This window comes from Macaca nemestrina, chromosome 8, assembly GCF_043159975.1.
Source record: "Macaca nemestrina isolate mMacNem1 chromosome 8, mMacNem.hap1, whole genome shotgun sequence".
Classification (NCBI taxonomy): Eukaryota; Metazoa; Chordata; class Mammalia; order Primates; family Cercopithecidae; genus Macaca; species Macaca nemestrina.
Genome location: NC_092132.1, coordinates 71,355,362 through 71,368,685, shown reverse-complemented (window position 1 = coordinate 71,368,685; position 13,324 = coordinate 71,355,362). Strand labels below are relative to the sequence as shown.

General features: G+C 41.8%; 1 protein-coding gene and 1 non-coding gene across 3 annotated transcripts in view; both read left to right on the top strand.

The window, feature by feature from the left end:
* Positions 1-13,324, top strand: part of LY96 (lymphocyte antigen 96) — a 112,272-nt gene that overhangs the window by 49,718 nt on the left and 49,230 nt on the right. The window lies entirely within an intron of this gene.
* Positions 6,617-6,721, top strand: LOC112427028 (U6 spliceosomal RNA). The gene has a single exon (XR_003018448.1). It is a non-coding gene; the product is annotated as a U6 spliceosomal RNA (small nuclear RNA).

The window sequence follows — 13,324 nt, the reverse complement described above, 5'->3', positions numbered from 1 at the left end:
ATAAATTTGAAACTATTATGAATCTGAGATTATTTAAATATTTATTTAAAATTAGTGTTGCAGGAAGTCAGGGACCCCGAATGGAGAGACCAGCTGGAGCTGAGGCAGAGGAATAAAAATTGTGAAGATTTCATTTTAATATGGACATATATCAGTTCCCAAATAATACTTTTATAATTTCTTATGCCTGTCTTTACTTCAATCTCTGAACATAAATTGTGAAGATTTCATTTTAATATGGACATTTGTCAATTCCCAAAATTAATACTTTTATAATTTCTTGTGCCTGTCTTTACTTTAATCTCGTAATCCTGTTATCTTCATAAGCTGAGAATGTACATCACCTCAGAACCACTATTGTGTTAACTGTAGAAATTGATTGCAAAACATGTGAATTTGAACAATATGAAATCAGTGCACCTTGAAAAAGAACAGAATAACAGTTATTTTCAGGGAACAAAGGAAGACAACCATAAGGTCTGACTGCCTGGGGGGTTGGGCAGAATACAGCCATATTTTTCTCCTTGCAGAGAGCCTACAAATGGACGTGCAAGTAGGGAAGATATCACTAAATTGTTTTCCTAGTAAGGAATGTTAATAATTAAGACCCTGGGAAAGGAATGCATTCCTGGGGGGAGGTCTATAAACGGCCGCTCTGGGAGTGCCTGTCTTATGCGGTTGAGATAAGGACTGAAATACGCCTTGGTCTCCTGCAGTACCCTCAGACTTATTAGGGTGGGGAAAAAACTCTGCCCTGGTAAATATGAGGTCAGACCGGTTTTTGCTCTTGAACCCTGTTTTCTGTTGTTTAAGATGTTTATTAAGACAATATGTGCACAGCTGAACATAGACCCTTATCAGTAGTTCTGTTTTGCCTTTTGTCCTGTTTCCTCAGAAGCATGTGATCTTTGTTCTCCTTTTTGCCCTTTGAAGCACGTGATCTTGTGACTACTCCCTGTTCTCGCACCCCTTCTTTTTTTGAAATCCTTAAGAAAACTTGCTGGTTTTTCAGCTCAGGTGCGCATCACGGTCCTGTTGATATGTGATGTTACCCCTGGAGGCCCAGCTGTAAAATTCCTCTCTTCGTACTCTTTCTCTTTATTTCTCAGCTGGCCAAATAGGATTGTGGGCAAAAGATTACCTAGGTGCCGAGGCAAGAGACTGAAGGCACAAACTGTTTCAGTATAATAAATAAAATAGTTAGAATAAGTTGGCCGACACTTATGGAAAATAGAAAGAACCTACATTGAAATATTGGGGGTGGATTCCCCCAATAAATTAGCTATAAATAAACATTTTTAAGTTAATTAAAAACAACAAAGGCATGCATGCATTACTGTGTACCTTTCTAGTCAAACTAACAGAATTTGAGACTGCGGCTGGGCACAGAGACTCACGCCTGTAATCCCAGCACTTTTTCCAGGTTGAGGTTGACTGGAATTTGCTCATATTAGTTGCCAAGGAGGTTGACACATGTATATTTGTCATTTTTTAATTGGCCTTATCTGCTTCAGTTGGCATACCTGCTTATTGTTGGATACTTGGATTACATACACTGGTTGAAAATATAAACAATACTATGAAGATCTTAATATAAATTAACTTAAAAAAATTAATGATATAAATGAACTCTTTCATCATCTATCATAGATGATAAAAATTAATGAATGCCTAATTAACTAAAAGAGGATACTTAGGCATGTAAAATTAAAAGTAAAAGTTTTAGTATTCTAATATTGTTTCATTTTTATCTTTGAGACATGGTCTGGCTGTTGCCTAGGCTGAAATGCAATGGTACCATCATGGCTCATTGCAGCCTCGACCTCCCAGGCTCAAGTGATCTTCCCGTCTCAGCCCTCCAAGTAGTTGGGAGGTTGCCCACGCTGGTCTCAAACTCGTGGGCTAAAGGGATCCTCCTGCCTCAGCCTCCTAAAGTGCTGGGATTATAAGCATAAGCCACCAAGTCAGAGCAGCATTGTAAAGTTTAAAACAATGGCCAGTGCCAGAGCAAACATGAGAAAGGTAAGCAACACTTAGTAAGCAAGGTGGAAACATGTATGTTATTTTCTTTTGTACATTAAGAAAAATTTATTTCTTTTTCTTTTTTTTAAATAAGATCTCACTGTCACCCAGGCTGGAGTGCAGTAGCACAATTATATCTCACTGTAACCTCCAACTCCTAGGCTCAAGCAATTCTTCTGCCTTAGCCTCCTAAGTAGCTGAGACTACAGGCATGCACGACCATGTACAGCTAATTAAAAAAAAAATTATTTTGTAGAAATGGAGTCTTGATAAGTTGCCCAGGCTGGTCTTGAATTCCTGAGCTCAGGCAATCCTTTTGCCTTGGCCTCCCAAAGCTGGGATTATAACTGTGAGCCACTGTACCCATCCCAATGTATGTAATATGTTCTTACAACTTAGCCAGAGAGGCTGTATAATGTGAGTCAAAAATTAGATAAATATCAAGATGTTGGTAGGGTAAGAAAAAAATTAGAGCTGATCAGAGCATGGGAAGAGGGCAAAGCAAATGGAGATGGTGGTGAGGGACCTTTGGAAGCTGAAGGGCTCACAGACTCACATTACCTTTTCATTCTTTTCTCCTTCAAAAATTCAAAGATGAAGAATTTTTTTTCTCTGAGCAAATTATCCCCTTTAAACATTCATGAATTAACCACATTAACCTACTTTCAATGCAAAAAAGAAAAATGGTTTCTGTCTCCTACATTTTAGCTGCCTTGTCAGTGGGTTGTCAAGTTGAAGGATTTCTTTTACATTCCTATGAATCCCTTATTCTCTATGAACGAAACTTTACTTCGAAATGGAAAGTAGGTTTGGGTTCATCTTTGATTTTTGGCTCACATTATACAACCTCTGTGGTTAAGCTGTGAGAATGTATAAAATTCCTATCAGCCATTGCTGGCGCTTCAGAGCATGACTGGGTGGTGCCCAGGTGGGCAGAGCACTGTCTGATAATCTTTTCTCCCTAATAACTGAAATCCAGAATAGATGATATTCTCCATTCATTCAAAATGCCTGTCCTGTGCTTCATGCAGAGGATACAAACAGAAAAACACTCAGTTCCTGTCTTCAGGGCATTCACAGGCTTGTCAGTCCAGCTATTAGAGAGGATAAAAAATGAACCAAGCAATAATCAATGGGAAAAAGCTGTTTCATGCCTTAACATGACATAAATATAAAAACCATACAGGGAACAACAGATGAAAATAAAAACACAAAGGCTACAATAAATGCCAATGACAAAAACAAAGGCACTATTCAGTTCTGCTTGACAGCAAACAGATTTAGGAATCAAACCCTGACGCATTTTAAGGTTCTAGGTCTACTGTTTAAAAAATCCAAAAAATGTTATCCAAGTCTGAATACATTAACGAGACACTGTAAAAGCTTTTAGCTGTAAGGTATTATTACTGTGTCAGTCAGAGTCCTTGAAGAAACAGAAGACACATTTAAACTGGGGTTACTTAAGGAGAGTTTAATAAAGGGAATGTTTACAGAGCTGTGGACAAGGTGTAGGAAACCATGAATAGTGCAGTCCCCCAGTATTAGTAGTAGCAGTGGGGCCCCATTATTGCTCGAAGTCTAAAGGGTCAAGGGTGGGAGAACCAGGAGACAGAGGGGGCCTGTCTGAGAGTAGCAAAAAGTGAATACCACCCCCCTTCACCTCCTTTATGTAACTAGACCAGCTGGAAGTAACCCTACAGGGAGGGATCACACTGCTACACCCTCAGATCTCCTGCTGGGCTCCCCATTGCTGGACCCACTGGAACCAGAAGACAAGGGAGCCAGCTGATCTAGTCTATACGGGTCAGCTTCCCAGAGCACAGAGGACAGTGGAGAAGGGTAGAGAGCATCTGAAGGGGTGAATGGAAGATGTCCAGAACTAGGCTGGGCACAGTGGCTCGTGCCTGAAATCCCAGCACTTTCAGAGGTCAAGGCAGGTGGATCACCTGAGGTCAGGAGTTTGAGACAAGCCTGGATAACACAGTGAAACCCCGTCTCTACTAAAAATACAAAAATTAGTTGGGTATGGTAGCATGCACCTGTAGTCCCAGCTACTTGGGAGGCTGAGGCACAAGAATCACTTAAATCCAGGAGGCGGAGGTTGCAGTGAGCTGAGATTGTGCCACTGCACTCAGGACTGGGTGACACAGTGAGACTCCTTCTGGGAAAAAAAAAAAAAAAGAAGAAGATGCCCAGAACAACTAAGTGACCAAGAATCTGACAGTCAAGTGTTCACAAAGACCTTTGCAACACCTTCTCAGTCAATATTTGACAACTCCCAGAACTGGTAATTTAATGGTTACTGAATGTGGATAGCAAAACCTTGACAGCACACCCATCAAAAATCTTGCTATTTATTAGGAACACATTTTTCAAGTTAGTAAGGCAGTGTAAGTTGAAGAAGAAAATTCTGCATACCAAAAAGTACTCTTCTGTGTTTTTTTCAAAACAGAATATAAATATGCACACCCCCCACACAAGAAAACCCCAGACAGGATACATGAACATTTTCTGATATTAACAATAAACACAAAAGTCATTCTGAACTTGTTTTTTTGGTGGCATATGATCAATAACAAAGACTGAGAGAGCTATACTAAGAAACAAAGGCTATTCTTAAATAACACACCCTCTGCTAATTGTGAAGGGTAAACTATGGATCAATCTTCATAATCCTTCACCTTCTCTTCCAGCAATCCCCCTTCTCTTTCCTACATACGTGTTTTTCTAAATTAGAACTTATCCCTTATGGCTTTTTGGGGAAAGTGAACGTTTTTACTGACCCACCCATTCTCATTCTCATTCTTTTTTTTTTTTTTTTTTTTGAGACTGAGTCTCGCTCTGTCACCCAGGCCGGAGTGCAGAGGCACGATCTTGGCTCATTGCAACCTCCATTTCCTGGGTTCAAGCCATTCTCCTGCCTCAGCCTCCTGAGTATCTGGGATTACAGGCTCACAGCACCACACCCAGGTAATTTTTGTATTTTTAGTTGAGACGGGGTTTCACCATGTTGGCCAGGCTGGTCTCAAGTGATCTGCCTGCCTCGGCCTCCCAAAGCGCTGGGATTACAGGTGTGAGCCACAGCGCCTGGCCCTGAGCCACTCATTCTACATGGATTTTCTATATGAAAAGATTTGGTCCTGAATTCATGGAAGAGCCTGTTTTCTGCACTAGAGGGACTATTTCTTCCTTAATACACTTTCTGGCACAATAGCACAGACTCAAACATCATCTGACTTCTTTGCACAGCCAAGAAGGTGTGGTGGAGTCTGTTTCTCACACTACGCTTCTGTCCCCACAACTTATGGGTAAGCGTGGAGGCAGAGGGTTCAGGAGCATTTCTCCACCAGAATCAGGGTAGAGGAGGAAGAATATCTTAGCAGGTCAAGTTGGCTGTCTACTTTGAAAGTTGGGTAAAGCATCGTGCCCAGTAATACAATCTTTGTGCACAAGATACAAGAGAAAAGCTATTCTGCTACCCCAGTGCAATGCCAGGGGACTGGTAAATAAATTATGGCAATGCTGGTAGAACACTCTCTGACCTGGCTTTGTGTCCTGGCTCAGCCACTAATTGTGTGCCTAAAGCCAGAGTTTTCACATCTCTAAAATACAGTTACTAATACTTACCTCCTCACATCGTTGTGAATTTCTTTCTAGATTGCTGTGGTATTATCCAAACCATAATCCTAACCATAATCCCAACTAAAGCAATGTATCTGAAACACAAATCTGATAATATCATTACCCTGCTTAAAATATTTTAACCATTTCCCACTGCTTTTTTTTTTTCTTTTTAATGAGACAGGATCTCATTCTGTCTCCCCTGGCTGGAGTGCAGTGGCATAATCACAGCTCACAGCTCACTGCAGCTTTGACTTTCTTGGCTCAAACAATCCTCCCACTTCAGCCTCCTGAGTATTTGGGACCACAGGTACATACCACCACACAGCTAACTTTTCTTTTGGGTGAGGGTCTTCCTATGTTGCTCAGGCTGGTCTCGAACTCCTTGGACGCAAGCCCACCTGGTCTTAGAATGAAGACTCACATCTCTGATATGGCCTTCAAGTCCTTGGAGCCTGGGAACCTGGCATCAGCTCCCACCATTATTTTAATACATTCTTACTCTAGACTCTAAGCCACAGTGGCCTTCGTTTAGTCCTTTTTTTTTTTTTTTTTTTGAGACAGAGTTTCACTCTTGTTGCCTAGGCTGGAGTACAGTGGCACAGTCTTGGCTCACTGAAACCTCCTCCTCCCAGGTTCAAGCAATTCTCCTGTCTCAGCCTCCAGAGTAGCTGGGATTATAGGCATCTGCCACCATGCCCAGGTAGTTTTTGTGCCCAGGTAATTTTTGTAAATCTGGTGTGGGCCTAAGCAGCCCAGGACTTATCTGGAGCCTCCGATGTTGGGAACCCAGGATCCTTCTGCCTTGTTGGGCTCCCTAGCTTGCTTTGGGAGAATGCTCTGCCACATCCACATTCCAGCCAGTGGAAGGAAGAAAGAGAAAAGGAAGGAAACAGCTGCTCTTTATAAAAGCATGACCCAGGAATTGCACTCATTACTTTTACTCACCTTTTACTGATCAGAACTTGGTCGTGTGCTTGCTTCTGTAGCACATATACTAAAATTGGAACCATACAGAGATTAGCTAAGGCCCCAGCGCAAGGATGACATGCAAATTCGTGAAGTGGTCCATGTGAAGGAAGGAGAGAAAGAAAGAAAGACTAAGAGAGAGAGAGAGAGAGATAGAGAGAGAGAGAGAGAGAGAAAGAGAAAGAGAAAGGAAGAGGAAGGAAGGAAGGAAAAGAAAAAGAAAAGGAGAAAGAAAGAGAATGAACGAATAAACAAACTTGGTCACATGGCTACACTCAGCCGTAAGGGAGGCTCAGAAAAGTAGCCTTTATTTTAGCTGCCTTGTGCATAGCTGTGTACCTGGAACTCTGTTATTGTAGATAGAATGAGTGGATATGAGGACACCTAGTGGTCCCTGGAGCAGAATGCCCAACTTAGATTAATTAGTGTGATTATTGATTAATAGCTATCTACCCCACTAGACTGTATTTCCACAAGAGCAGGAACCGTATGTGTTTTTGCTCACCATTGTATCTTTACCATCTATTCCAGTGCCTGGCACACAGTAGTATCTTAATAAACATTTGTTGAATACATGCGTGAATGAATCAGGTCCCTACCTCTTGCTATCCCTGTCATGCTTGACACTCCAGCCAGACCACACCACTTGTGATTGCCTAGCAATGTATTCATTATCAGTTAAAAGGAAATCACTGCTAATCTGGTAAACAAACATAGTCACCTCACTGTTGCTTACATTTCTTTGGTGAGTTTTCAGGTGATACACATTTTCACATCTTTATTTATACTTCTCATTTTGAGATTTGACATGATAGCATGTCAATTCTGATAGCATCACCTGAGGTACATGAAGATACCTGATAACATTGCCTGAGGTACATGAAGAGCTTGACATGGCTGATTGCAGTCAAAAAATAAGGGCCAAAGGAAAAAAAAAAGTTCAAAAAGAAAAAAGCAAACAAACAAAAAGGGCCAAGTTAGCCAGCACACACAGGGACTTGCTTGCTGTGGAGTGAAATAGATACTTGAATTAGGGCATTTATGCAATTCTACATGAGTGCTGTTTCTCAAACCTCAGCTTTCCGTGAGAGTTGGGAAGCAAAGAGTTGAATGTTATATTCTCTGTTTAGAATCTAGAAGGATGGTATTTTAAGTTGCTAATTAATGGAATATCCATGAGTTTTAGCAGTCAATATATATTAATATTGTATTGATCAATTAATAAGCTTAATTTAGACTTGGTGGAGCCCGACATTGTGGTGTACATCTGTAGTCCCAGCTACTCTGCTGGCTGAGGCAGGAGGGTGGCTTGAGCCCAGGAATTTGAGACTGCAGTGAGCTATGATTGCATCACTGAACTCCAAACTGGGCAACAGAGTAAGACTCCATCCCTAAAAATAAATAAATAAATAAATGCAATTAAATAAATTAAGTATGACCAGGTGTGGTGGTTCACACCTGTAATCCCAGCACTTTGGGAGGCCGAGGCAGACGGATTACCTGAGATCAGGAGCTGGAGACCAACCTGGCTAACATGGTGAAACCCCATCTCTACTAAAAACACAAAAATTAGGTGGGCATGGTGGTGGGCATCTGTAATCCCAGCTACTCAGGAGGCTGAGGCACGAGAATTGCTTGAACACGGGAGGCAGAGGTTGCTGTGAGCTGAGATAGCGCCACTGAACTTCAGCCTGGGTGACAGAGCCAGACTCTGTCTCAATTAAAAAAAAAAAAAGTTAAAATAAATTAAGTATGAATTAAAATATTAAAAAAAAAGACTTGGTGTGAATGATGGCCACCTCACCCATAACACACACCCACCTGCCCACTCCACCATCCGTCACCAGGTACAGATGTTTTGCTTATCATTATCATATTGTAAAAATAGGAATATAAAATAATATATTTAATATGGACACTCTTAATGAAGCCATATGAAAAATGTGTGAAGGTGGTGGGCTTTCAATTTTATTATTGTTATTTTAACATGTCTTCTTTAATGTTGTTTTCATATTGTTGCTAATTAAATGAAATTATAGCACTATTACCATCACCAAAACATAATTACCACCACTAATCCTGTTAGCAATGCTCTTTTAAAAGTTATCTAAGACTTGGCTGGACACGGGGGCTCATGCCTGTAATCCCAGTACTTTGGGAGGCCGAGGCAGGTGGATCACGAGGTCAGGAGTTCGAGACCAGCCTGACCAACATGGTGAAACCCTGTCTTTACTAAAAATACGAAAATTAGCCAGGCATGATGGCACATGTCTGTGACCCCAGCTACTCAGGAGGCTGAGGCAGGAGAATCGCTTGAACCCAGGAGGTGGAGGTTGCAGTGAGCTGAGATCGTGCCACTGCACTCCAGCCTGAGCGACAGAGTAAGACTCTGTCTCAAAAAAAAAAAAAAAAAAAAAAATTATCTAAGACTCATAAGATACTGTTGGTAATAGAGGAAAGAAGATGGGGTTGTTCTAAACATAAACACAAATGTGGCCAATGGGCAGAAGATGCATTTTCTTGTATAACATTCATTTATAATTCTCAGAGCCAAGAGAGGAAGCAGTAATTCAAAGCAAGAGAAATGAAAAGCTTCTGTTTCCTTAGTGTTCATGAGTCGGCCTGATCTGGATATAACTGCTAATGAGAACAACATGCTTTCAGGCAAAAAGTACACAGCAGGCTTTGGTGTGCAGATAACCAAGGATTAGTGCTCGAGAATTCAGTTGTTTTGCTCTTGGTGTAACTTGGGCACGAGATAAAAGACTGAGAGTAGCTTCTTAAATTGTTCAGTGGCTGCTCAGAAATGCATTTGACTGTAGGTAGGTCCTCCAATCCATGTATACTTCTTAGTAATTATCTTAATAATTCATGTTTCTCTCTCATGATACTGAAATTTTTAGCAGGTACCATGGACTGAATGTACCCCCAAATTCATTCGTGTGGCTTCCCCAGAATTCCTGTGTTGCAATCCTAATCCCCACTGTGATGATATTAGGTGGCAGGGACTTGGGGGAGGTAAGGAAGTCGCGAGGGTGGAGCCTTTGTGAATGGGATTAGCGCCTTACAAAAGAGACCTCAGAGAATGCCCTTCCCTTTCTATCATATGAGGACACAGTGAAAAGTTGGCTGGCTGTGAACGAGGTACTCGGCCTTCAACAGACACCGGATTTGCTGGTGCCTTGATCTTGGATTTCCTAGCTCCAGAACTGGGAGAAATAAATGTTTGTTGCTTGAGCCACCCAGTCTATGGTATCCTATTATAGCAGTTCATACATACTAGGACAGTGGGGTTCAATTTCACTCCTTAATTCAAATTATTGAATTTTCAAGTTCAACTCCTGTATGAGTAAAATGTATTCCTATACATGTTTAGTACAGCTGTATAAGTAAAATTTATTCCTACAGATGTTTAGTGCAGCTGAAGGTGTAAAACAAGAAAAGGAAAGGAAAAATAAAAGAAAAAGAAAAATACTTGGCAATATTGTTGGGGAGAGAAGAGGTTATTTTGGAGAAGGGAAGGAGGTTTCGGTGGATGGAAGGTTTTTGCCAGTAGGAGGGGACTGTGTATGTGAGCACGTGCCTTGAGTGTGCGTGTGGGAGGCCCACAGGGGCTGGTGGGAGTGCTAGACAACAGGGCCTAAGAAAAGAAAGTAGAAGCGTGACATAACTGCCTCCGTCACAGTTTCAGTTAGGGTGCCAGGCAACCCTGTGTGCACACAGATACTTGGAAGGGGTGCAACCTTTAGCTACCCCCACGTTAGCCTGGTTGGCCTTGTGCAGGCTGCTCTGTTTCTGACTCTTCCTTTCCTCATCTAATATAGACCTACTCTTCTTTTATTAGAAGTAGGAAGATGAAAAATAGAAAAAAGAAGAGAAAAATATGAGATTAAGGCTCAGATATTAAAGGCATGAGAGACCTGGAAACTGGAGACTCCTTTTGGGACAGAGTTGTAGCAGCAAGCCTAACTATAAAAGAAGGGAACTGTGGCCTGTTGGTGGCATGGTGACCAGAAATTTTGGTGTTGGTAGGCTGGTGGCAGGAGCTCCACATGCTTCTAGAAATGCACCTAGGGAAGTAAGGTATATGTGAGTGATGGGAACTTGATTCAGGGGATGATGCTTAGTTCTAGCACATCAATTGCATACATCAGAGGTACTGCAAATTCAGATCTAAGGGGACCAGATAGAGTAGGATGGATAATAGCTGGATAGTAAGGAGGGATGATTGTGGTGAATAGACGAACACACGCAGCATTTAAATTTGCCATGTGGGAATATTGAACCAATGCTGTCACATCTTCTGATTTTTCAAGAGAAGGGGTAAATTACATTTTTATGGAAAATTTAATCATAAAAAGTTGGCAATTGATTTTAAAAGTTTAACAGTACCATGTGGGACATTATTGTACCTGCCAAGCAACCCTTGCACATCCCACGGCCCCTGAAACTCCACATGTCAAAAATGGAACTCCATCTGTAGTCCCTATTTCAGCAAGTGATGCCACAGACTGCCAGGAACCCAAGCTAGGCAGGTGGGCAAGAGTCCTGACTCCTCTTCTACTCCACTCCTCACTTTTGATACATGACTTTGCCATGTGGATTTAGCCTCCTGAAATCTCTGTTTCTTATATTTGTCCCCTTTCTTTATTCCTACTCTCAATGTCTTTTAGATTTTCACAATTTCTTTGCTGATCTAACCCATATCTCAGTCATTTCTCACCCATTTCTAATCCTTCAGTGATCTGTCTAAAAATAAAAATTGAAGCAAGTCATTGCATTGAAGCCCTGCCTTCTAAATTCCCATCTTCCCCCACTCCCTATAGAATAAAATTAGTGTGATTTAGCATGTTTAGCTCACATACTGACTTCTGCCTGCAACTTCAGCGTCATTCCTTGCAGCGTTTGTGCTCCACATACTGAAACATCCACAGCTCCTCTAGGGGTCACGCTGTTTCATTACTCTCTACCTTTACTCTCACTGCTTTTCTTGCCTAGAATGAATACCCTTTCCTTTCTGTATTAGGATGTGTTCAGTTGTAAGCAACACAAACCCCAACTCAAACGGACTTAACTAATGCTATGATTTGAATGTGTCTGCCAAATTTCATGTGTTGGAAAGTTAATCTCAAAATTCATAGGTTGATTGGAGGTAAGCCTTTTGGGAGGAGTATAGAATTAGATAAGGCTGTCAGGGTAGGACCTCCATGATGAGACTGGTGGCTTTATAAGAGGAAGAGAGATCTGACTTGACATGCATGGACTTTCCCTCTTGCCATGTGATGTCTTCCGCCATTTTATGATGTGGCAAGAAGGCGCTCACCAGATGCTGGTGCTGTGCTTTTGGACTTCATAATTGTGACTTTGGACTCTCCAGAATTGTGAGCTAAATAAACTTGTTATTTATTTATTTAGACAAGGTCTTGTTCTGTCATCCAGGCTACAGTGCAGTGCTGTGAACATGGCTTTCTGCAGCCTCAACATTCTGGGCTCAAGTGATTCTCCCATCTCAGGCTCCTGAGTAACTGGGACCACAGGTGTATGCCACAGTGCCCAACTATTTATAAGATATTTTGTAGAAATGGGGTCTCACCACATTGGTCAGGCTGGTCTCAAACTCCTGGGCTTAAGCAGTCCTCCCACCTCAAGCCTTCAAAAGTACTGAGATTACAGGCATGAGCAACCGTGCTTGGACAACTTCTTTTTTAATAAATTACCCAGTCAGTAGTACTCAGTTATAGTAGCAGAAAACGGACTAAGGACACTTATTATCTAATGCAAGTGGTAGGGCAGGCTTCAGGGTTGGTCTGATTCAGTGACTCAGTGATGTCACCCGGAATACTGAGATTCCTCATTTTATTTTCTTTCTTTTCTTTCTTTCTCTTTCTTTCTTTCTTTCTTTCTTTCTTTCTTTCTTTCTTTCTTTCTTTCTTTCTTTCTTTCTTTCTTTCTTTCTTTCTTTCTTTCTTTCTTTCTTCCTTCCTTCCTTCCTTCCTTCCTTCCTTCCTTCTTTCCTTCCTTCCTTCCTTCCTTCCTTCCTTCCTTCCTTCCTTCCTTCCTTCCTTCCTTTCTCCTTCTTTCCTCCCTCCCTCCCTCCCTCTCTTCCTTCCTTCCTTCCTTTTTATTTGAGATGGGGTTTCACTCTGTCACCTAGGCTGAAGTGCAATGATGCGATCATGGTTCACCACAGCCTCAACCTCCTGGGCTCAAGTAATCCTCCTACCTCAGCCTCTTGAATAGCTAGGACCACAGGCATGTGCCACCATGCCCACCTAATTAAAAAAAATTTTTTTTCTATGTTGCCCAGGCTGGTCTCTAAACTTGGGACTATAAAAAAATCATGTGCCACTCTATTTATAAAAAGTTTTTGATGCAGGGTCTCATTCTGTTGCCTAGGCTGGCGTGCAGTGGCCTGATCATGACCTACTGCAGCCTTGACTTCCCCAGGCTCAGGTGATCCTCCCACCTCAGCCTCCCGAGTAGCTGGCACTACAGGCCAGCACCACCATGCCTGGCTAATTTTTCTACTTTGTGTAGAGATAGAGTTTTGCCATGTTGCCCAGGTTGGTCTCAGACTCCTGGGCTCAAGCAATCTGCTCGCCTTAGCCTCCCAAAGTGCTGGGATTACAAGTGTGAGCCAACATACCCGGCCATCATGCATCATTTTTAAGGGCGCAGATACTATGGCTGGCTGAATTTTTATGTCCTGTTT